Below are 25,176 nucleotides of genomic sequence, written 5' to 3' on the forward strand. Positions count from 1 at the left end.
ATTGGGAACTAATTTACTTTAAAAAAATAGGCTAGAGGAAGAGATACACAGACTATGAACTACATTGAATAGGTGGATTCTATTCTCTTCAAAACCAAATCCGTCAAATAAAGCAAGTATTTTGATATTCCTGCTTTGTCCCTAATTTCCAGGGGACTTCCAAAGCCATAAACTATATGGAAGCTTGGAGAATTTAAAAAATAGTGTACGGTAGAACATGTCAGAGAAAGGAAAAAGTAAAACACATTTGAAAGAAAAAAGAGGAAAGTCTAAGAATTCGGGAAAGAATGTTATAGTCAGGAAAGAAAGACAATTGAGGAGACAAAGAAGTTAAGTAAGACAAGAGGAAACAAGAAAAATTAAAACAAATCAAGCAAGAGAAACATGAAATCAATTATGAGCTTGGTTACTTAGCCAAGAAGTTAGAAGTAGAAAAACAATAAATAATAAGTATTCAGTGAGAACATGAAAGTTGGAGAAATAACTTAACATACAAAAAAGCAATGATGGCTAATTATTATTACATATATATTCACAGCTCCATGTGACCATGAGAGATACCTATATCATTTTACATAGTGACTTGAGCCATCTTTCAAGGAGGTAGGAAAGAATTTATTTGGAGGCTTTAAATCCAATGTGAGTAAAATACCTCAATCCTCAATTCACTGCTGTGTACAATTGAACATAGTTTAAAAATCCACATTAAATTAAAAAAAAGCACTCTTTCCTGTGTCATAATGCAATAACATCTGTCTAGTAAGACAGACATGCGAAACTTTTGTTTTCGGAGTTTTACATGCTCTCGCCTCTTACAGTATCTACATCATCCGTATGTTTCATTGCAGAAGTGATGCTGTGACTGCATCCATGATAAAGGTGTATTCATAACTTACGAAACTGAAGTAACGCTATTGCTTCATGCACAAAAATGGTTCCAGAAAGTTTTTACATCTCAGACTTTGAGAACCGACTGCAAAATCCATGCCTGTTCCTACTTTACAAAATCTCCTTGTAGGTTCATGCATGTTTAAATAAAGACTGGTTCTAATCTGAAAATGCGAGCCTACTTATCTTTTGCATGCTTACACATCCTGGTAGCAGATGTTGGGAAAGCACTTGAAAGAAAGAAAAAGCTTTCCATTTTTAACAGAGTGAATTTCGGAACAGAGCAAGCAACACATGGACTTTTAATGATAATGTTTGCCTACAGTAAACAGCACACTTGGTAAGTCCTGGTTTTATTTGGGCTGCATATATATAATTTCTAAAGTACATTTTACAAAATGAAGAAAATTCCAGCAAAGTACACTTGTGAAGGAGTAAACGGTGTAAGGGATTAGGGAACAGACAATCCTGCAATACAACCCAGTAATGAGCCATCTATCTAGGTTCAGAAGAATTTTAATTTAGTGTTGTGAGTTTCTCCCTTGTTTTCACAGTAAAAAAATAGGGTTTTTTCTTCTTCTTTTTTTTTTTTTTTTTTTTTACTTTGGAAACTAGGATTTGAGCTCTAAATACAAAGCATGCAAGGATTTTCAATATAGTGATTTAGCTATAATTCTCTTCGTATTCAGCTTAGTAGAAAAGCTCTGGAATACCAAATATTCCCAGAAGCTGAAATACAGCAAAGTGAGGACAAAAAATACATATATAGAAATAAAAGAATTGAAAAAAAAAAAAACCCCAGAAAAAATATAGTGATAGACAATGCAACCCAAACTTTTGAAAGTATTTACTAGACCCAAAGCTAAAAGGAAGTTGGAGAAGTAAACATAATTCATCCATTCAGGTGCAAACATCTTTTAACCCTACTTTAATGGACCTATGCAACCAAAAGGAACCCAGGAAATGCTCTGAAACGGGTGGTAATATGATCCTGGCAGAGAAAGTTCCAAGTAGAACAAGTAATGAGAATGAGAAAGCCTGCCACTTCAGAATAACCCGGTGTTCAAGTGATTGTCCTTTGATGTGAGACCCTGTCTCTAGTCTAAAACAATTTGAATTAGAACATATTATAAAATGTAGTGACAAGACTACTCTGGAGCAGTTGTACCCTTCTAACAAGAACCACCTTCTCATTTTTGTTATTCAAATGGTTAGCATTTCAAGGTGAAGATGTCAAAATCATAATTTTAGATGGAACAACTAAGAATGCTCATCACAGCAAAAGACCTCCATTTGAAGTCAACTGTTAGTACACCATTTAATTTTAATCCAATTTTCAGTGATTTAGTCCTTGAAATGAAATATAATTGTAGGAAACATTGTGTAAACTTTTAAATCTTGGAAAAATTATCCCTTCTTTATAAAAAAAAAATATCTCAAAGTTTTACATTCATAGCAACAAAATATTATTCTCACTGTTCTGGGTACTTTCTGAGAAACCGCTTTCACCAAACTAACCCCAAAACCTGGGTTTGAGGACAATTTACAGTTTACTCTCCACTGATGCCCTTACAAAGCTGACCCTGAGATGTCACTGTCTTTGTAAGTATTCCAGGAATGGAGATGAATTTTATTCATGCATTTCCTTCTCTGTGTACTCCATTGATATTTCATAGCAATTCTTTATGTACTCTAGTACATTTATGTACTCTAGTACATCTAGAGATTTCATTGATTATGACAAATTATACCTTGAGGACTCTGTACATGGACAGGAATCTTCATAAGACAATCAATCTGCTTTATTGTATTAGGAGGTGTAGAAGTCCAGTCCAGGCTAATCTCCACTTGGATGAGTACCCTTCAGCAAGTTTTTTCTCATAGCTCTGAGCATTCTTTTAGTAAGTCTGGCTATTTCCATTCTAACAAGTCCAGATGTGAATAGAAGAGCTTACTCGTACTGTGGGTGAAGTAACAACTCAGAATGAAAAATATCACCTTTTAGGAATGCTTTCCTTAGGAACTATAACCTTTCTAAGTAAAACTTCAACACATTTTTGTTCCTCATATTGAAACTGATTTTATAATTTGTCCACATCCTGCAGAAACTTCCAAAACAGAAATATGGTGTTTGTATATGGACTACCTCACACTTAAAGCAGTTTATATTGCATCTTTTACCAGCTGCAGTATAATCAGTTACCTTAGATTTTCTGCTTCTCTCTGAATGGAGTACAACTCACTAACAATTTCACCATTGATGGCTGATAGTGCATTTTTCTGGCAGCAATGACGCAATAAACTGCTTGGAAGATAATGACCACAGACTATAATGAAAGACACTTAGATAGTCTTCTGGTTTTTAGTCGTAATTTTTATCGGACTATGAGAAGACCACTCTGCAGAACGTGCTATTAGGCAGGTGATGCAATTTGACATGGAGAAGTCACTCCAGAGCTTAGAAGTCACATCTTGCAAAAATATAGTCTTGTTTATCTCTGATAATTTCTTAAGACCTTCCCCACTGGGCTCTTTGTTTGGTTGCCTACTTTAGTTGAGGCTATCAGTCAGGTTTGTCATATTCTGCAGTTTACCCGTCCCCCGCCCCGTTTCAATTAAGTGAGGTATTCAAAGTGTGGTCATTAAAATGACTAGATTTGTGCCTTTAAAATTACTCCCCCCCGCCCTTTTTTTCTGATTCAAAATTGTTAAGTATTGCTTGTGCTTGTGCTGTCTAATGAAGTATGGAGCTAAGACTGAGGGAAATCAAGAAAACCATTTTAATCAGGAAATCTTAATAATCTCATTCTGTAAGGATGGTTCTCACTCTTTCACTTTTTGTCCAGATATAGTCAGCTGCCAGGGTAACCAGTCTGGTGTTTTGTTTTAAGAACTCCCTTGATCTTAAAGTCCCTTTATAATGTCCTATTGTATATGAAAATACTGGGCAGTTTGTGAGAAAAAAAAATGTAATAAAAGAATTTTGACTGAGAAGAGACAATCCAAACTTTATGTTTTTGGAACAGAACTGAATGAATAGAAATATTTTCAGTTAAATAAAATAAATTTAATTTCATAAATCAGTCTAAGATTAAATTAATTTGAAGAATTAACAGTCTAGAGCACTATACATTTATTATTTTTTTTTTAAATAGGATGGGTATTTACATGTAGTTTTTAAAAATTTGGATATGGCTTTCCTGCCCATCATGAAAAGAAGTGCCCCTTCTGTTGCTGGATGATGTGAACATGCATAAAAGAGCTCGTTATGTTTGTAAAGGTCTGCAGACTTGATGCTAATGGGAAATAATAGAGAGGAATCCATACTGTTAGGTAGTTTTTTCCTCTTCCAGATATATGACAAAAATTGTAGGTTTTGCTTTGTCTACTTTTGATTATTTTTTTACTTTGCTTGTAGGTTTTCACTTTCAAGAAAGGCATTTGTATATGGCATTATTAATGATAACATATGAGTGTAAAATGCTTAGCTTACATAGCTAGTCAAAATTGCTATCCCATATTACAGTTATTGCTATCTGTTTTTTAATACTTTTGGAACAAGGGGAACACACAGCGGATTTCAGCCCTGATCTCATAAATAGAGCCCACATTCCCACATCGTTAAGTAGATGAAGGCTGAAATAATGGTTTGCCAATCTGTTGAACACCTGCCATGGTGATAGCCATAGCACTGAACCTAGACATTACTCCATATTGTAGTTGCCCAGTCATATGCAGACTTTGGGAAAAATAAAATGCATGATCCAGAACAGCTTGAAAGACCTTCCAACTGGAAATGACAGGAGTATGTATAATCACTTTTCTTCAAAAAATATTAAAAACGGCATTCAACATGCATTGGCCATACAGTGAGTATTCCATTTTCATTTTAAAGGCTTTATTTTATTTTCTACTATGATAAGATTGAATTTTGAAAAAGAATCACTTTGAACTTAAAAAAAATGAACCTCAGCACTGGCCAAAGCATTTTATTGATTTCAAATATTTTTTTCATATTTGTAAGTGAAAGTAATTCTACATGACAGGTTGAAGTGCAAAAATGTGTATACTCTCACTACTGCAGTATTTATGAATTTGGGGAGCAGTAGGAGAGGCAGACTTTGTAGCTTAGCCACATTAACCTCTTTTTCTCAGCCTAAATGCTAAAAGTTTTCTAACCCAAAAATTGTGTATGTTAGCCAAGCTTGAAAACCTAGAAATAGACATGAATTTTTGAGTATGCTCTTGAATCTTGTTTTCAGGTGTCATAGGGTCGGTTAATGAATAGCCATTAATATAGTTTATAACCTATTTATGGCCATTATTTTGAATATAGTGAAGCAAGTTGCTATTGAATTCATAGAATAAATAGAATGAAAAAGAAGACCCACAGCTTACGAATCATGTTGTGAGTATGTAAAAATCCATTTGAAACCAAGGTGAAAGATGTGTGCTTAGCATATTAGAAAATCAAACAGAGGAAGTGTAGCATTATATTTCAGTTTTGGGGAAAAAAAACTATATTTTGCTATTCAAAGACAGCCTGTAATCAAGTCTCGATGGTTGTCCTTGGGGGGTTAGGAAACATCTAAACTTAAGCATTTTCAGAATCTGCAGCTGATCAGAAAGAAACATTTAAGACATTGTACTAAATGCATTGGGCATTTGCAATGCATTGTTTTCATTTACATATTTTTGTTAGAAGGAGAAAACTGAGATGTCTTGACAGGCCTGACGTGCTAGAGAATGGAATAGGGACACTGGTATAAAACAGCAGGGATTTGCCTGCCTTTTATACTTTTATAGGAATGTTTCTTAAACTCCTATCCGTTCTTGCAAGCTGCCAGGAAAAATCGCACATATCCAATGCTGAGAAAAGTCACTGTATATTCTCTTTAAATATCAACAATCTTTTGTGATTGCAGGCTTTTAAATATTCTTTTATTTCTTTCTTTTTTACTTTTGAGGTCATGATGGCACTTCTGGTTAACATTTTACGTTTTGATATGGCCTTATACTGGCATTTAGCACAGCTCAGAAGTTGTGCACTTGTCAAAACAATAAAAATCTGCAGCATATATGATTTTTTTAGAAATGTCTAAGTATCATTAGCATCAACAGGAAAGAGAGTGACAAGCAAATATAAAATAAAAGTACAGTTTTTGCTTATAGGTATCTGCAAAAGTCATCTTAATTTAATACAGTGCTAAATATAAAATGACAATATTTTACTTGAAATGAAGAAATATATGTCCTAATAGGTGATGGGCCAAAGCAGTAATAATTTTAATCATAAAAGACACTTAAGCAGCATGATCTCAGATAAATACATCAGAATCTTTTACTGTGAGTTACTGGCTTTTTTAGGTAGATTATTGTAGTGAGAGCAGATGGTCTCAGTTTATGCCTTTTGTTCTGCACAATTATTGATGTGGATGCTAATATGAGACAATAAGTGGGCTATTTTTTGTCTATAATTGACATTAAATGGGTAATATTGAGGAAGCATTATGACTAGCTGACAGATTCAAATCCATGTGGTCCTTACTAAAAATCACGCAAGTTCAGAATGTTGTAGCCAAATTACCACCATAATTATCCACACACAAAAGAAAACAGAACAAAGAATCAGCAGGGAGAAAAATCTTTCAAGGGTATTTATGGTCTGCAAAGTACCACAGACAGTAAAATTTCGAATAGAGAGATGTGGCATTCAAGAATCCGTCCATCCTCCTGTACCAATAGTTGTATATGCACCCTGACATGGGCATGTGCCCTACCGACACAGCTGTTGCAGTTCTCTTATGTACAAATACCTGCTTGTGTACACAGAGTCACTTTCTGCAAGCATCAATTTCCAGACAGGAAGACGAAGTTTTTGCCCTATTAGGACTACACCTTCTTTGTATCTACTAAACAGCAAAATTAAATCAGTCCAGGCTTGCTTATAATCAGCAATATTATTTACTCTCTTGTTTCAGAGTTGTTAATGGTGAACAAGTGAGAATCAGGAAGCCTGAAGGTCTTCTGTGTTTGTTATTTTTTTCAACACAGGGAATGTTTGAAATGGTTTTTTTAGTAAAAAAGTCATTGTTTAACCTGTACATTAGTATAATTAAGAGTGAGAATACATTTCTTACTGAAAAGAGGAATCTATTTCTGGAAGATTTAGGACCAGGTTAAACTAATATCTGTCAGATATGTCACAGGGAGAGCTGATCCTGCCAGAGGCACGAGGTGGACAATATAGTCTCTTGAGATTCCTTCCAAGATCATTTTCTGTGATTCTGTAATGTACTGTAGTAGGCTTTGACCAAGAAAAACAAAAGATTGAATTTAACTTGGTATTTTAAAGTTTTAGTACATAACTGAAATCTGTAATACCCTCTAGCTCACATACAAATCTCAGAAATACTGAGACACGTATATTAAGCATAGCTATACATTTGTTAGATGTGCCTTAATTTTCTCCTTTACTTTAGCTTTAGGATGATTATATGCTTGAACTGGATCTACCCTGATTTTAGCAGTCTGTGATGAAGAAAAAAGGGTTAGCAAAGCTAATGTGAAATCCCAATCATGTTCATATCAGCAGAGGTTTGATAGTGCCTTTTTTTTTTTTACTCTGATGTTTAATACAAATGAGTTTTCCTACTGATGAATTTTATAAGGCAGATCAGCAACAGAAGTCGTACGAATATTATAATATATGGATAATCATTGGGATCATATTTTTTTTCTTCAGGAAACAGACTCTTCTCCCCAAGGTATTTCAAATTGAGAGGCAACGGACTGTCTGAGAAGAAAGTCAGTGTAGTTTAAGATTTAGCACCAGGATGCTGAAAAGGGTTTGGACTCCACAGCCACGCACAAGTCCTAGGCTTAAAAAAAATTGTTACAATAATAATGTTTTAGCATGATATCTCTGTCATTTTGGCAAATCGCAGAACCTGTTTCAGTATTCTGTATTTTTGAGAAGATGGATTATTAAGCTTGTTTACTTTAGACAGAAGGTTGCGAAATACAATTTAAGAGTGTCTTTTGCAAGAAGTTTCCTTAAAAATGTGAGATATTATTCAATTGCTATATAAGACCTTCTAATTTCAAATATTTTGATGCATTCAGTTAAAAGTAAATAATCTGTACTATAACACATGCTTATGTTAGATACTGTGCAAGCATCACAAAAACCCTTCACATGCTTCTGATATTCATATTTTCTGGCAGCTGGACACACTTAGCCTTCATATTCTTAAGACAGCTGTATATTTTGCTAATTCTGCAGTTCTTGTATGAAATTATTCCTTAATGGTAATGTGCATTTACATGTAAAATCTCATCTTAGGCTATTATATACTTCTGTGTTATCCTGAGGGGGCGTAAATAGGCAGAGCTTGGTTGAGTTCAGTGGAAGTTTGTCAATATGCATCTGCTTGGTAGCTGCTTGCTTATTTTTGAAGCAATATGTAATTTAGGAAGATCAAGAATGGGTTTTGTAAATAGGCACTATAATATTTACCTTTTCTTTAGATGACAGCTAAAACGTACACATAACACGAGAATGTTTATTTATTATGATGAGACATTACATACCAGGTTCTAGAGAGAACTAAAATTGAAATGGTGCTGTTCTGTCTTGCTGCATTTAATTTCTGAAAGATTCATCTTTCAAGTGAAAATTTTCCATCAAGGGAATTACAGTTAGCCTTTGTATTGAGTGTGCAGTGATTTACCTTGTCCATATCTTGGTCTATGATTCCATTGACCTTTGAGTGAAAGCTATCGGTAGGGGAAGAAGGTGGGGACAATGCCTTATCCGCTGCCACTGATTTAAATAGGAATCTGTGTGCTTGCACTTGTAATCAGATCTTTATATTTTATTCAATTAAAAATCCCATCCTTTTCATGTCTCAGTTGTTTTTCTTATTCAATGGGACTTTTGTTTTTTAGGGTTTTGTGCATGCAATATTAAGATAAATTTTACCTATAAACATGATCAAGTTTACTTGCAAATTGAAACTCAACGGCAGGTTAGTGATACAAAGCTGCCCTTGTATTTCATGTACATATTTTTCCTTCTGACTTCAGTGTGAACTGCACATCATCCAAGGGCAGAATGATAGAAGGCTTACAACTTCTCACTTTAAATGAAAACTCACATAATAAGTAACTTTGATATGTGTACAGAAAATCATGCTCTTTTCTAAGTTCTGGAGACATCTTCTGTTTTCTTAAATAATTTTAAATCAAATCAAATCCTTTTGTTTCTAATATTTTTACTTTATCATAGAGAGATCACTATGTAATTATTTCTGTAGTGTGTTGTGTCACCTGCTATCCCAAAAGTTTAAATAATGTAATGTATGCACTTAAAACCAAACAATATAAAAGGGAAGCTCCTGCTCTGGCTTGGTTTGTCGCAGAAGAGAACAGATTTCAGACTGTAGCTTATGAAAGGAACGTTTTTGAGCCTTTTTGAACAAGTTTTATTACACATACAGTTCACAGTTGTCAGAATTATGCAGTCAAATACTTACATTATCCAAAAGAGATTAACAACCATCCTGCATCCCATCTCTACAGGGGAAAAAAAATATTTTTAAGTGAAGGACTGAGTAGATGGAATTATACTGTTAGCCTAACAGTGTTGACATAGCAGTCTTTGATTATCTTTTTTCTGCAAAAGCTCCAGTGGACATCAGTGGACATCATACTTACAAATACGTTAGGGGCAGGTGTCAAGAGGATGGGGCCAGCCTCTTCTCAGTGGTGCCCAGTGACAGGACAAGGGGCAACAGGCACAAACTGAAACATGGGAAGTTCCATCTGAATATGAGAAAAAGCTTCTTTACTTTGAGGGTGACAGAGCACTGGAACAGGCTGCCCAGGGAAGTTGTGAAGTCTCCTTCTCTGGAGATATTCAAAACCCGCCTGGATGTGACCCTGTGCAACATGCTCTAGGTGAACCTGCTTTAGCAGGGGGTTGGACTAGATGATCTCTAGAGGTGCCTTCCAACCCCAACCGTTCTGTGATTCTGTGATTCTGTGATCAGTTATTAATGTTCTGAAATGACTGTTAGGTCTGAAGAAAAGAAGGCTCAGGTGAATCTTATGAATGTGTATAAATGCTTCAAGGAAGGGAATGAAGGCAAGTAAGTCAGAATTCTCAGTAGTGCCCACCAACAGCACAACAGACAATGGGCACATGAAATTCCATCTAAAAAGAAAAAAACTCTTTTTTACCATGAGGCTGGTCAACCAAGTTGCCCAGAGAGGTTGTTAAGTCTGCATCTGTGGAGATATTCAAAACCCAACAAGACACAGTCCTGGACAACCTGCCCTAGCTAGTCTTGCTTGAGCCTGTGGGTTGGACTAGATGATCTCAGGAAGTCCCTTCCAGTCTCGACCTTTCTGTGATGCTGTGATCTAAAGTCCTACACAGTTGTTATGTTCTTACGTTGCCCTTCAGTCTACCACTACAAGACATTTCCTTAGCAGCAGGACATCTTTTATTGTTTCAGGGGCAAATTTAGCCCTTCACTGCTTGCAAGTGTTCTGCAAGTGAGAATTCAAATAAAAGCTTGCAGATCATATAAGAATTTGAAAATAAAAAGTTTCTACCACAACTAGAAGACAAGGGGAAAGGCTTTTTGGATTAAAAAAAAAATTTCTATAAAATTAAAAAATCATATGATTTAAAAATTAAAATAAGGTAGTTAAAACTCCCTTCTGGCTAAAAAAATAAACCAACCAAAAAACCCCAAAAGAACAAAATTACCTTAGTCAAGAACAGCTAGATTTTTCTGCTTTTATTCATATTTTCAAACAATTGTGCTCTGCACTTGAGATTCAAATTTGACATACTCTCTATTCGGCAAACTCTGCAGCTCTATCCCTAAAGAAACAATTCATTTATCTTATGCAAATGAATTTCTAGTAGCTATGTGGGATTCTTTAAAAATGCCATTTCGATTCTCTAATACTTCTTTGACCAGAGACAATGTCAAAGGGGATTTTAATGACACCGGTTTTGGATGGGAATCTTCCAATCTGAGCAGCACATACCTGTTATTTTGATGACAACAGTTCAGTTTACAGACACATTAACAAGTAAAACAAAAAAGAAAAATCTGTGTTAATACAACCAACATGCAGCTACTCTATTACTCCTTGTCTTCTCAATACAGAGTCCTAACATTTTCCCTACCAATTTTTAGCGCAGACCTGAACTTACTGCATAATGAATGCTAAATTGTAAAAATAGTCTGGCTAAAACAGACATCTAACCTGTAGGATATGTGTCTACTATGACACCTGGAGTGCTTTTGAGCATTCTCTGGCTGCATCTTGACTCCCAAATTGGATGAGAAACAGGCACACATCAGCTTTGCTCTCCATCAGTAAATAGAGAGTTCACAGTTGCCAAAATTGCCATCTTATCCTTAAATCTAAAAGCAACGATTCTTTCATCCCCACTTCTAAAGGGAAAGAAAACTTTCCTGGAGATGCATTGTGGTATCATATACAGAAAAACAGTGATAACACAACACCATTGACAGAGCAGACTTTGCATGATGGCCACTTACAGGTAGTAGTAGAGAGCACAGGACATCCACCCTGATCTCCTGCAGAAAAAAACCTGGACTCACATCTTTGCAGGGAGCAGGATGTCATCCTCTCTTCTGGATGACAAGGGATGAGAACTCCAGGGCTCACCATAGAGTGTACCTGTCCCAGTCACAATGTATCTGAGGCAGCCTAATTCCCTTTCCTTTTATCTTCAAACTTTGTTTACAATTCTGACAAAACAAGTCAGTCATTACAGCTTGATTTTCAACAGCTTAAAAAGGTGCACTTTGATTGCACTTTGCTTTGGAAAAATAAGGTTTCTAAATTAGTTTCAGAACTTCACACCTCACACCATATTTTGTATCTTATCTGTCAAAAATGAAGAAACACAAACCAAAAGTATTCTTTTCTGTGCTAATTCCAAAGACTTCATGAATGAACTATTGTTAGAAGGCATTTTTTTTTCTTATATAGCTTACATTTAGTGAGCCTTCAACACACCTAATATGGTGCAGTTAATCTGAAATGAGTTAGCTCAAAATATAGTCAAAATATATTCGTTTGCTTGTGAGGGGAACTCTGTTGGATCAAAGTCCAAAACACACTAGAACAACTTCAAAGTGGGATATAGACACTATGAATTCTTAATATGTCTCTTTGTGACAAATCTTTGTATTTCACTATAAAATCTGGGCACTAACAGGAATAAAAGAAAGCCATCAACCCCAGAGAAATAACACTTCTGGCTTATGAAGGCTTTCTAACCAAACATCAAGCAGCACTAGAGATGGATCAAAGCATGTTAATAAAATCTATTGGCTTTGTGACTGTGTTTCAGCATTCTGTCACCTTATTCAGGTAACATTCACTATGCTATAAAGATAAATAGCTTATCTATTTCAGAGATCCCTTCTTTTATTTTTCTAATACAGTTATGAAATAATCACCATTTTGCATTACATTGAAAATTGTAAGAAATATGTGAGCATATGCTATGTATTACACCACATATACACTTGAAAATCCACAAATGTTTTCTGTTGATTTGAAATCCCCACTCACTTATTTTTTCTGAAGACAGAAATAGCTTGTATATGTTCATGGAAGCCTCTGATGGTTATCAGGCAGCTTGTTTACTTTTAATTTTAGTTATTACCATTAACACCTAGAGAACAACATGATGAGCCCACTGATGCAGGCACATAGATTCTTGGAAGGATACACACATGGGAAACAAGAGCCATCGTTCTTTACAGACAACACTGCACTTATTTTACAGCATTGTTCAGACCTAGGTCTGCATGGAGGAGGAAGATAGCAGCCTCAGCTTCCCCTTGCCTTTGTTCCCTCCCCTAGAGTTGTTATCTTTCTCTGGTTTCTGTCCATCATCTCCTTTTCCAATGCTGTACATGCTGCAAGTGTGTATGGTCCCTTTGCACACCTAAGCAAGGATCACTAAGGTGGTGTGGCAGACGACAGGCTCTTCAGATTACATCTCAAAAGGCATTTGAGTACAGTGTTGTAGTTGAGTTTTCAGTAGTGTCCTGGTTTGGCCTAAACCAGGCCAAATTTCCTTTCAGTGATTTTTACTTTCAGCTAAGTCTCTTCTAAGTAACTGCACTTTCTGAAACTAACTGCATGTTTTGCAGACAGTGTCTGCTTCTAGGACTGATAATGCTCGAAGTTTGTAGTTATCACTGAGGCACCAGTAGGGATGATATTCAGAAAGGCTCTTGCTGTACTTATTCCTAGAGAAACCAAGGTCACTGCTAAATTCCTCACTGCTTACAAGTGAAGAGCTGAAGGGGGGTTGCACCTGCAGGGAGGAGCGGACAGGGCAGGTGACCCAAAATTGACCAACGAAGGTATTCTATCCCATACACGTCATCCTCAGTATAAAGCGGGGGAATCACAAGGGTCTCGCGCTCTTTCTGCTATGGCCGGTGTCCAAAGAGGACTCTGTCAGTTTTCCTGTTGCCCCCGATCCCGATCCGTGCATCCCTGAATCCAGCTCTCGACCATCGCTAGGCCCAGCCTGGGCCTTCCCGGAGCCTGCCCTGCAGTGCTGGTGGTGATGTGATCAACATCGGGGGAGCTCGGTTTTGGTTTTGTATATATTTGTATATATTTATATATATATTTGATTACTCCAATATTATTATTATACTTTTTTTCATTATTATAGTTTATGAAAACTGTTTTAACTTTCCAACCCGGAAGTCTCTCTCCCTTTTCCCTTTCCCTTTGGGGAGGGCGGGGGGATAACAGAGAGCATCTGCCACAGGTTTAATAGCCGGCACAGCTTTAAACCATGACAAGTAGAAATGTGATTAACAGCAATTAATTGAGTAGTTAAATTCCTTCTAATATGCTAAAAGGGGAGGCATCCAGGTATGCAAGAAAGCAATTCACGAAAGCTTTAGGAAACCTTAAGAAATTTGGAGAAAGAGAGCCTAAAATGTTTTGTTGTTTTTTTTTTTCCTCCTCTCTCTACTTTACAGGCTTGCCTGAAATGCTGTGTTACCAGGATCCAAAGATCAAACCTACTTATTTCCTTAGAAACCTGTGGCAACAATTTCTAGAGGTGAGCAGACCAGCCTAGCAGCCCACCACTGCTAGGTCCTGTTTCCCCACTGACTCTCTCCCTCCCTGCTGCCAGCCACATGCTTTCCTGATTTGTCTGACACCCCTCTGGTCCTTGCCAAATCCCTTACTGAGCCTTCTCAACTCAGTAACTCAGAGGAAATAAAAAAGAGGATAATTAGGGATTAATTAGATGAACTGACTTGTGGATGTCCAGCAGGCATTGGGGAGGGTCAGAATGGTATAGCTAGGAGCATGGAAAGGCAAGTGATGCTGTGCCTTTCTAACAACCGTAAGACTTCAGATGCTCTGAAAACCTCAACCTAAGCTGCCTCTTAAAATCAGACAGAAGACAGCAAGAAGAAAGAGGGGGACCAGTTCCAGACTTCCAGATAATTTCTGCTGTTTATACAGCAAAAGGATCTGTAACCTCACATCACTTCCCTCAAGTAAATAAAGTCAAGTAATTAAACAATAAGTAGATTGCATTACTAATATAATAATTATTATTTATTAATAATTATAGTCAGACTCCTTCCTAAAATAGAATACGTATAACATTTACATGAGTTAGCATGATGTGATTAGACCAAATTCATAGTCTTTGGGACCTGAAAACCAAATTAGATGCTTATGAGACTTTTTGGGTGGGTTTGATATTTTTCCCCCTTCCTAGTTTACCCATTTGCCCTGACTTGCACACACAGTTTGCCACAGGCAGAGTGCTGACAACAAAGTCTATGCATTGAAAAATATGCTTAATATAGCTCTAATGTAAGTAAGAGACTGTAAGCACAGACAAATCCTAATGGTATGTTGCACATTTCTGTCTTTGTTCCCAGGTCAGGCACAGGTCATTGGTGTAGTGCCCAGTGACGGGGGAATGGTGTGGCTAAGGATATTATATCACCATTTCAGAACAGGATCTCTGACATCCAATATTTCACCAAGGTGTCATCACATCTAGAGAAAGTCAGGAATGCTCCTGGCCTTTGTGATTTATAGCGCTTCAAGTTAGCTTGTAATTTGAACAACGTTCATTGTGTTTCCAACTCTCCCTGAGGAAAAATATTTTATTTTGCTGAAAAATTATTGCAACAAATTGTTAAAAGTATTTCTTAGATAGTGGCAGTGAACCTTTTATTTCATTTGATCATGTAGAAGTGATTTGCATTTTTGTGTTTTGCTTACATTACCTGTCTAATGAAAGTGTTTTGAAAACATGTCAGCTTTGATACAACATTTCTGGTTGATGAATGCTGGTTTTGGGCAACTACTAACCAATTACTCTAACTTCTTTTCGTTTCCTGGTGGCCCAGGGGTGGTCATATAGTATCATACAGAAAAAAAAAAAGCAACCATAAAACATAGTACTTTATAAAAATTGTATAATGTGGAGCTTTCCGATCTCACATATTAGTGTTTTACCGTGCCTTTTTTTCATTCTCTATTACTGATCTGTCTTATTTTATTAGCATAAATTAAATAAAATTTTGAATGAACATATTTGCAGTAGTTCTCCAGAGCAAACAAAATGAAATCTGCCAATTCATTTTGTAAATAGGCCTTGGTTACATTTTACACTTACTCCATATTCATACTCTTTTAAGAGGATTTGCAGATGGCAAACTACATACAGATTGTTGAGAAAACTCTAGAATTATCATCTGAAAATGTTCCCATAGTCACGCATTCTCACTGATACCTCTGCATATTCATAAGCTTTTGGGAATTTGCACTGAGCACTTAATGCATCCCATCCACCTCTCCTCCATCACGCCCCAACCTGCACAGAGACTGGATTGTCATTCATTTCCTTTATTAGAAGTACTCTTGTGCCTGAAGAATATGCCTTATCTTCAGCAATCATATGTTGCCACACTAAGTACATTGCACAAATATTTATGTGGAGAACACAAAACCTCCATGAGCATTGTCTTCTTTTCTAAAGATGAAAATTTCACAGTTTTAATAAACCAAATGTGTACATAATGGAGACATCTTGAATGTTTAAGTAGGGTAAATGACTGTGTTTGAGACACAAAAAAATCCTGTCGTTGTGATTAGTAATATTTGATTGAAAATCAATTTTTAAAATAGAAAGCAATAGTCTGGGAAGCATTAGAAAAACCTGGATGCTCAGTATCCTATTGTACTCTGATAAAGAGCATGCCCCTGACATTTCCGTAGATACCAGTGTCCTAACTCTCACTACTGCCTGTGAGACACCCATTTCATATAATGTCATTGTTATTTCTGGACAGTGAACGTCATCACCTTACTGAAATTTGCTAAGTGTGCAAACAATTACATGCTTACAAAAGAGAGACAGAGAACTACATTATGCATTTTCAATCAATTTTTACCTTCATATCTAGGGAGGGAGGGGAAACGTGTATCTGCATGGCAAAAGTTTTATCACTGGATTACAATGATATTTAGATGTCTTTTCTTGATGAACTGCTCTCCTTTTGAGATTTTTCTTTAAAAAAGAGACATAATTTTAGAGCACTGAGAGAAAAGAAAGTAGCTCATTCTATTAGAAACTTGGCAAATTACAAATTTGTCAACTTTATAATTTTTTTCCTGCCAAGATACAATAGATATTGATGTTTCTGTGGATGTTTGTGTCTACTTTAATCTCATGCTTTCTCACTTTGCATCCCTCACTATGGAATTCAGATCACAGACCTTGCTTTTAAATGAGGCCTGAAACTGTCAAGCTCTTTGATGTATGTGAGATTTTATGTAAGTGTCCATTTGCAAATGCATTGCTCAAATGTGTGAGTTACCTTTCCATGTAAACAATTGCTGAAAGAGGGCCCAAAGGAGGTTTTACACACCAGAATTTTATTAATTTATCTTGTTCTGCACCAACTTGGTAGATTACAGACTATGCTTGCGGACTCCTTGAGCAAGTGTTTACTAAGGAAAACGTCAGCACAGCTGAGCGTGGATCTGCAGCAGTGACAAACTCATTAGCTTATTCAGCATCTTTAGTCTGTTAATTGATAAATACTTATGCATCTGAAATGCAAGGTTTACAACTGCCAGTCATGCTCATTTATTATAGACCACCAAAAGCCAATTGCCTAAGGACTTTTCAGCTATGTTTTTTTTCAATATTGTATTGATTTTGCAATAATCATACATTTGATGGAACCAACATAGGAATATTGGAAGATGTATGTCTAACAAATCATGCAATATATTTGCCAATAGGTAACACATCACCAGTCAGCTTTTAGAAAACCTGAAGCAATATACAATTTCCTGTGCATAAAGGTTTATCCTGTTTAGGACCAATAAGCAACAGTGCAATACAAATTAATCTGCACTTCTATCATTTCATCTGGTGACAACAGAGTACTATACAAATAACAAGGGCTGAACATTCGCTCTTCAGATATTTTCCAGGTGCTCAGAATAAAGAAAATGGAAGATCATGGAGGCTGAAATAGGCAATCTATTCGCACCATCTAACTTCAGTCATCTAACTACCTGAATTGGGAACCTGGACTATCTAATGATGTCTCCAGAGAGCAATGCGAAATACCAAGGCTCTGCTCTCATTTTCAGCCTCAGGTGCTCCGGAGTGCTCCAGGGAGCTCTGACTGCAAAAGGTGCCCCAGCTCCTCACTCAGGTACCTCGTTCAGATTGGACTACTGTGCCAACGTCTTCAGTTGTGATGCAGTAATTTGCTTCTTACTGCTTAGGTGTGTTTTGCTTTGCTGTATGAACTGGTAGAGAGGAAAAGTAGAACTACAGCTCTGTTCACTTGGAATAATTTGTGGAGCACTACCCTGCAGCAGTCTGTACCTCTGCATATGTGGCTCCACAGGCTCCTGCTTTGTCCTTCCACTTGTTTTAATTGTGGCATGCAGGCAGACACTTTTTTAAAACAACCAGTGTTTTTATTTTTCTTGCCTCTTTTCTTGGGGATTTCTCTCTGTCCGTTCTGTTCACTTCTAATACTGCTAATTGGCACCTATGCTGTGCTGTGCCATTCCTCCTTAAAACAGCTGTACGTAATTAATCCAAAATTACTTCTTCATTTCATTTGACCATAATAATAAAAAAATCTCATTTTTTTCCCAGTGTATATATACTGATATCTATCTGATGTATTTATTTTTTAATTAAACCCTCCCCCCCAAACATGTTAGTATTAGATCTTCTACATTCATTCAGAACACCCTTAGTTGTTGCTGGGAAGACATAAGAATTCAAATAAGAGTGAGATCATCAACTATAGCTGCAGAAAATAGTCATCTGCTAGTCACAAACCTTTCAGCCAGATATCTTTAAACTCATTCTCCAAGATAAATACATTTTGATATAATCAAAGAAAGAGTACTAATAATACTCTAACTTCAAAGTGAAGTTTGATAACAGAAGGGGAAGCCAAGTAGGATACAGCTGAAGGACCCTAGACAAAGTGAAATTGAGTTGGTCCTTGCTGATATGGCATCATCAGACATCCTCAGGGATGGATAAGACATATTTTGTTGTAACTACAGGCTGTGAGAAGTTCTATATTAATATGATAATGCATATCTCTAAGAATAGCATGTCCCCCACTGTTCTAAATAATTCATATTCTTAGGCCTCCTTACTCCTGTTTTTTGTAGATGTGCATTTGTAACAGTTTCTGGAACAAGAATTCTTTGAAAAATCTGTTTCTGTTTCTCCTCTTTAAGTTCTTTTTAGAACATGAACAGAAGTATTCCTCATTTTAATACAGATAATTGTATTTTTTTATAACACTAAATTTCTCTGTCTTCAAATTAGGCTCTGTGGAAAACTGACAGTTCTAAGATAACCTTCATGTGGTCACTGGAGATGTTGCTTTAACAATGATAAATTATTAGTCACACTTAGAGCAGTGATATTTGGTCTACTTTCTGTATTTTTAACTATAAAGAGTTCTGTGCCTAAAGCAGTGTAACACAATACTTTGCAGTAGAATAGGTGATATTGAATTTCATCATCCTTTTGAGAAGCGCAGAACACAGACATAAATGATGGAAAAGGAAGTTGGGAAGAAGAACGGGAAGAGTTAGTCATATTTTGGAAAGTGAAGGTAAAAGAAATGGGCTGAGATTTAAACAGGATTCTGAATTGAGTCGATGGAAAGAGTGGGTGATACATGGACAGGACTTGCTCTCTCTCACTAGCTAAAATGGTCTGACATTGGAGTATAAGCTCATGCTTATCCTGAAATCACTCTTTTCCTCATGCACAGTAAAAAAAAAAAAAAAAAAAAAAAGAGACAGAAATACTGTCCCACTCCACTCAAATTCCCAGTATCCTCTAGGTGTCTACCAGTACAACTTGGGCTAAAACTCCCTATCTTCACTCAACACTGAAGAAGTGGAGCTAGTTGCTGACTTATGACATGTTCTGCCATATGGAAGGGGAACTGGGTTCCTACTTTTTAAAAAAGGGAGAAAATAAAACCAAAACATCCCTGAAAAGATATATTTTCTGCTGCTGTCCCCAAAGAAATATGATTTTCAAAGTAAGTGACAATTCTTCCTGGAGGCTCTCTGCTCTGTGTCCTTCCCTCGTGGCAGCAGCCAGATGAACCATGTTGTTATTGTCCCGGTGGGAGAAACAGATATCAGAGATCATACAAAATATGCTCCTCAGCTACATACTTCATTAGAAATGTAGTCAATGTCTGACCCCAGCAACAGTACTTGGCAGCTTTGCCAATACTAGCCAGTCCTAGTGCTCCGGTATCACGCCTGAATTGGAGTGATTGTGTGCCACAGCCGCACAAATGCCAGAGTGGGGAAAAAAAAAAATACTTCTAGCAGTCTTGTAGGAAGTGATAACTTCAAAGGCAGTATTACAGCTACAGGGTTTTGAGGAAAGGAGAAAAGATTTAAGACCAATAATGCCAGAGAAGAATTTGTGCATGAATGGCATAGAAACAAAACAAGTATTTCTAAGAAATGTGATGAAAAGAGCATACTAGCACCTTTAAATGCATGTTTTTGGATTAATAGTGCCCTAGTAAAATGTTTTAATGGGCAAGTTTGGCGGGTTTGGGAGGAGTGCTAAGATAAAACACAAGTTATTGAAAAACTAAGTTTGAGGCCCTGATACCCTATTGAGGCACTGTTTTCTGTTTGTTTGGTTTGGTTTTTTTTTGACAGAAGACACTTTTTCCCAACACTAGCCTATATAGACAGCTTCAGGCACTATACTTGGCTGAAAGAAACACGTTGCTGCCAACCTGTAAACTTCTATCAGTTTACAACCTTAGCTAATCTTAACAATATTTGTGTTCCTACCAGTATAGAAACATCAAAGGTCTGAAATGCTTTCAAATAGAAGTACATGAATCATACATTTTTACTGAACTAAATTGTAGGTATGAAGCAGCATTCTATCCCTACTGAAATCCATTATTGTGCTTTCCATTCACAGTATGGGTTTATCACAGACAATCATAGTGGACAAAAGCAGAATTTGTCAGAAGAAACCCTGTAGATTCAACCCACTCTGTTCTTTATAATGAATAGAATTTATTTATTTTGGCAACCTACAGGCTTTTGACATCATTGCCAGTACATGGTCTATGCATTTGGGTTTCAGTGGGAAGCTAGGCAAAGGTAGAGAGATGGAAAGAGTTTTTATCACAGAGCAAGTTCCGATATACATGTTGATGATGTTTCAGCTTACTAAGAATGTTCATGATGAGAAGAATTTTGTTATTTTTGTCTGCAGAAATACAACAGTATCTGTTGGAACAGACTTTTCTGGCAAAAGTAAATAAAATTACACCTCCTTATTTCCTTTCTTTCCTTCCTTCCTTTCTCAGGCTGCCACTTTATCTGTTGGAAAAATTAAATACTGAGGATTTTTTCTTTTTGTGATCTACTCCCTCCTCAAACAACGCCTTTTAAAAGTCTACTTGATTGCATGTGTAAATCTTTTCCTCTGATGGGGTTCAAATGCCTTAAGTTATGGCAACAACAGTAGCTGAAAGTTTGTCTTCCTCTTTCATGACCCAAAAATGCACATTGTAGTGGACTTAATGAGAATGTCATTGACAGGAAAATGCCAAAGACCTGTTAGAGAGTAACTAGACTGATAAACTGGTGGTATGGTTACAGAAAAACTTCAGCGTGTTTTTGAAGTCAGTCATCTGATCATCCCCTTATGCTGTGCTTTGCTTGACTCCCCTGATCATTTCCTTTCTGATGAAACTCAAATAGTACATGTTCCCCAAGGATGCACGGAATGTCCTTCAAATAGTAATGGTCATTTGGTCAACAGGGTCCAGCTGCAGCAGGTGTGAAATAGATGTGCAGGGAATGGATGTAAGCTCCTCCACACTATTTCATTTGGTAGATCAGTCCCTCTCTGGGTTGTGTGATCTGCTAATGCAAACTTAGCCTCTCTATTCTACAATACATGGCCACAAGACTGAATCCTTACTGGATTTTTGCAGTCCACCATACCACAATGCTCCAATCCTTATGTTTTTTTTGTAACATGTCTACCCTCTGAGCATGAGAGTACTTTAAACAAGAAGCATGTGTTTGAAATGTGCTACTACAAATATCCAGGGCACATAGCTTTAAGGAAATAAGAGTTCTTTTCTTGTTTGCTCAAAAATCTGAAAATCCTTCTCTCTAAAGGAAATCTCCTTATACATACACAGGCAATATACAGACAAGCCAGATTTCACTACATATTGATCCGACCTCAAAGCATTCTGCTTAAAAATTTGTGTGGACAATCTTTTTTATATAGGAAAAGTAAAGAGTGAAACTACTACCAGTCTCTGACAGTTTCATACTGGGAAACTTGACTTCATAATGTTCGGGTTACGGTCCCTCAAAATAATATAAAACAGTGTAATAAATTTTAAATTATTTTACTTAACACTATAGTGAAAATAAACACTTTAGGTCCACAGAAAAAAGTAATTTCTCACACCATTTTTTAAATTGGCTAACTTTTGTTTTGTTTATTTTTAATTACTTGTGATATGACCTGAGAAATTTAATTATTTCTCTGAAAAACATGGTAGACCTCAGTGATTTTTCTTCTGACTTAAGTATCCAGAAGAATGTGAACTAATACTTAAAAATCTCCACACGAACACCAGCCATAGCTACTTTCTGTGGGTAATGAGAGTTGGGAGGTGTGGTTTCATGCACGTGTGGCTCTTTTAGGGTCTTCTTTAAAGTGTTTTATAGTGGTCCTTCCTATCTCCCGTTCAAAAATATAGGAACAGAACCAATTAAATAATGACTCCTTAGGTATTCACCTAACCAGAGAAGTTGAGAAATCACAGAATCACAGAATCAACCAGGTTGGAAGAGACCTCAGGGATCATCGAGTCCAACCATTGCCTTACACCACCATGTCAACTAGACCATGGCACTAAGCGCCATGTCCAGTCTTTTCTTAAACACATCCAGAGATGGTGACTCTACCACCTCCCTGGGCAGCCCATTCCAATGTCTAATAACCCTTTCTGAAAAGAAATTCTTCCTAATGTCCAACCTGAACCTCCCCTGGCGAAGCCTGAGGCTATGTCCTCTTGTCCTATCGCTAGTTGCCCGGGACAAGAGGCCAACTCCCACTTCACTACAACCTCCCTTCAGGTAGTTGTAGACTGCAATAAGGTCACCTCTGAGCCTCCTCTTCTCCAGGCTGAACAACCCCAGCTCCCTCAGCCGTTCCTCATAGTTCAGACCCTCCAGACCCTTCACCAGCTTGGTCGCCCTCCTCTGGACTCGCTCCAACACCTCAACATCTTTCTTGAAGTGTGGGGCCCAGAACTGGACACAGTACTCAAGGTGTGGCCTCACCAGTGCCAAGTACAGAGGGACGATCACTTCCCTAGACTGGCTGGCTACACTATTCCTAATAGAGGCCAGGATGCCATTGCCTTCTTGGCCACCTGGGCACACTGCTGGCTCACGTTTAGCTGGCTGTCGATCAGCACCCCCAGGTCTCTTTCCACCGGGCCACTTTCTAACCACTCTTCCTCCAGACTGTAGAGCTGCATGGGGTTGTTGTGGCCCAAGTGTAAGACCCAGCACTTGTTCTTGTTGAACCTCATGCCGTTGGTCTCGGCCCATCTATCTAACCTGTCCAGATCCCTCTGTAGGGCCTTCCTACCCTCCAGCAGATCGACACTCCCACCCAGCTTGGTGTCATCTGCAAATTTGCTGAGGGTGCACTCAATCCCTACGCCTAGATCTTCTATAAAGATATTGAAGAGCACTGGCCCCAGAACTGAGCCCTGGGGAACACCGCTAGTGACCGGCCGCCACTTGGACTTTGCCCCATTCACCACCACTCTCTGGGCTCGGCCATCCAGACAGTTTTTAACCCATTTAAGAGTCCACCCATCCAAGCCCCGGGCAGTCAGTTTGTCTAGGAGGATGCTGTGGGAGACAGTGTCGAATGCCTTACTGAAGTCTAGATAGACTACATCCACAGCCCTGCCCTCATCTACTAAGCGGGTCACTTGGTCATAGAAGGAGAGCAGGTTGGTCAAGCAGGACCTGCCTTTCAGGAATCCATGTTGGCTGGTCCCGATGGCCCGATTGTCCTGCATGTGCCGTGTAATGGCACTCAGGATGATCTGTTTCATCACCTTGCCTGGCACCAAGGTCAGGCTGACAGGCCTATAGTTCCCTGGATCGTCCTTCCGACCCTTCTTGTAGATGGGCGTTACGTTTGCTAATTTCCAGTCAGCTGGAACTTCTCCAGTTAACCAGGACTGCTGGTAGATAATCGAGAGTGGTTTGGCAAGTTCATTTGCCAGTTCCTTCATTACTCTGGGGTGAATCCCATCCGGGCCCATAGTTTTGTGAGTGTCCAACTGGCACAGCAGGTCAGTAACTGTCTCCTCCTGGATCATGGGAGGTTCACACAGCCCCCCGTCCCTAACTTCAGGCTCTGGGGCCGAGTCTCCTGAGGACAACCGATCTTGACATTAAAGACCGAGGCAAAGAAGGCATTGAGCACCTCTGCCTTTTCCTCATCCCCTGACACTACACTACCCTCCTCATTCAGCAAGTGGTGGAGGCTCTCCTTGACCCTCCTCTTGCTGTTGATGTGTTTGTAAAAGCTTTTTTTGTTATCTTTGACTGTAGCAGCCAAATCAAGCTCTAATTGAGCTTTGGCCCTTCTAATTTTCTCCCTACACGACCTGGCCACGTCCGCTATAGACCTCCCAAGTTACCCGACCCTTCTTCCAGAGCAAGTAGGCTCTCTTCTTTTCCTTAAGTTCTAGCCTAAGTTCCCTGTTTAACCAGGCTGGTCTTTTTCCCCGACGGCTTGCCTTCCTACAGACTGGGACAGCCTGCTCCTGAATAGTTAGCAATTCCCTTTTGAAGCATATCCAGCCTTCCTGGACTCCTTTGCCCTTCAGGACCGATTGCCAAGGGACTCGGTCCACCAGCCTCTTAAACAAGCTAAAGTCAGCCCGCCGGAAATCTAAGGCAGAAGTTCTGTTCTTTCCCCTCCTTACTTCCCCCACTATCGAAAACTCTAACATTTCATGGTCGCTACTCCCAAGACAGCCACCAACCCTCACATCTCCCACTAGTCCTTCTCTGTTCACAAATAACAGGTCAAGCAGGGCCCCTCCTCAGTGGGCTCATTTACCACTTGCATGAGGAAGTTGTCCTCCACACATTCTAGGAACCTCCTAGATTGCTTCCTCTCTGCCATGTTGTATTTCCAGCAGACATCTGTCAAGTTGAAGTCGCCCACGAGTACAAGGGCCGGCGACCGGGCGGCTTCTGACAGCCGCTTGTAAAACGCCTTGTCTGCCCGCTCATCCTGATTGAGTGGTCTATAACAGACTCCCACTGTAATGTCCGCCCTGCTGACCTTCCCCCTGATCTTCACCCATAAACATTCAACCTTGTCATCCTCACCATCTTCCTCAATTTCAACACAGTCCAAGCACTCCCTAACATACAGCGCTACCCCACCGCCTCTCCTGCTTCGCCTGTCCCCCTTAAAGAGCTTATAGCCATCCATAGTTGCACTCCAGTCATGAGAGTCATCCCACCACGTTTCTGTGATGGCAACCACATCATAACCTTCCTGCTGTACAGTGGCTTCTAGCTCTTCCTGTTTGTTGCCCA

The sequence above is a fragment of the Nyctibius grandis genome, chromosome 6 (assembly GCF_013368605.1).
Source record: "Nyctibius grandis isolate bNycGra1 chromosome 6, bNycGra1.pri, whole genome shotgun sequence".
NCBI lineage: Eukaryota > Metazoa > Chordata > Aves > Nyctibiiformes > Nyctibiidae > Nyctibius > Nyctibius grandis.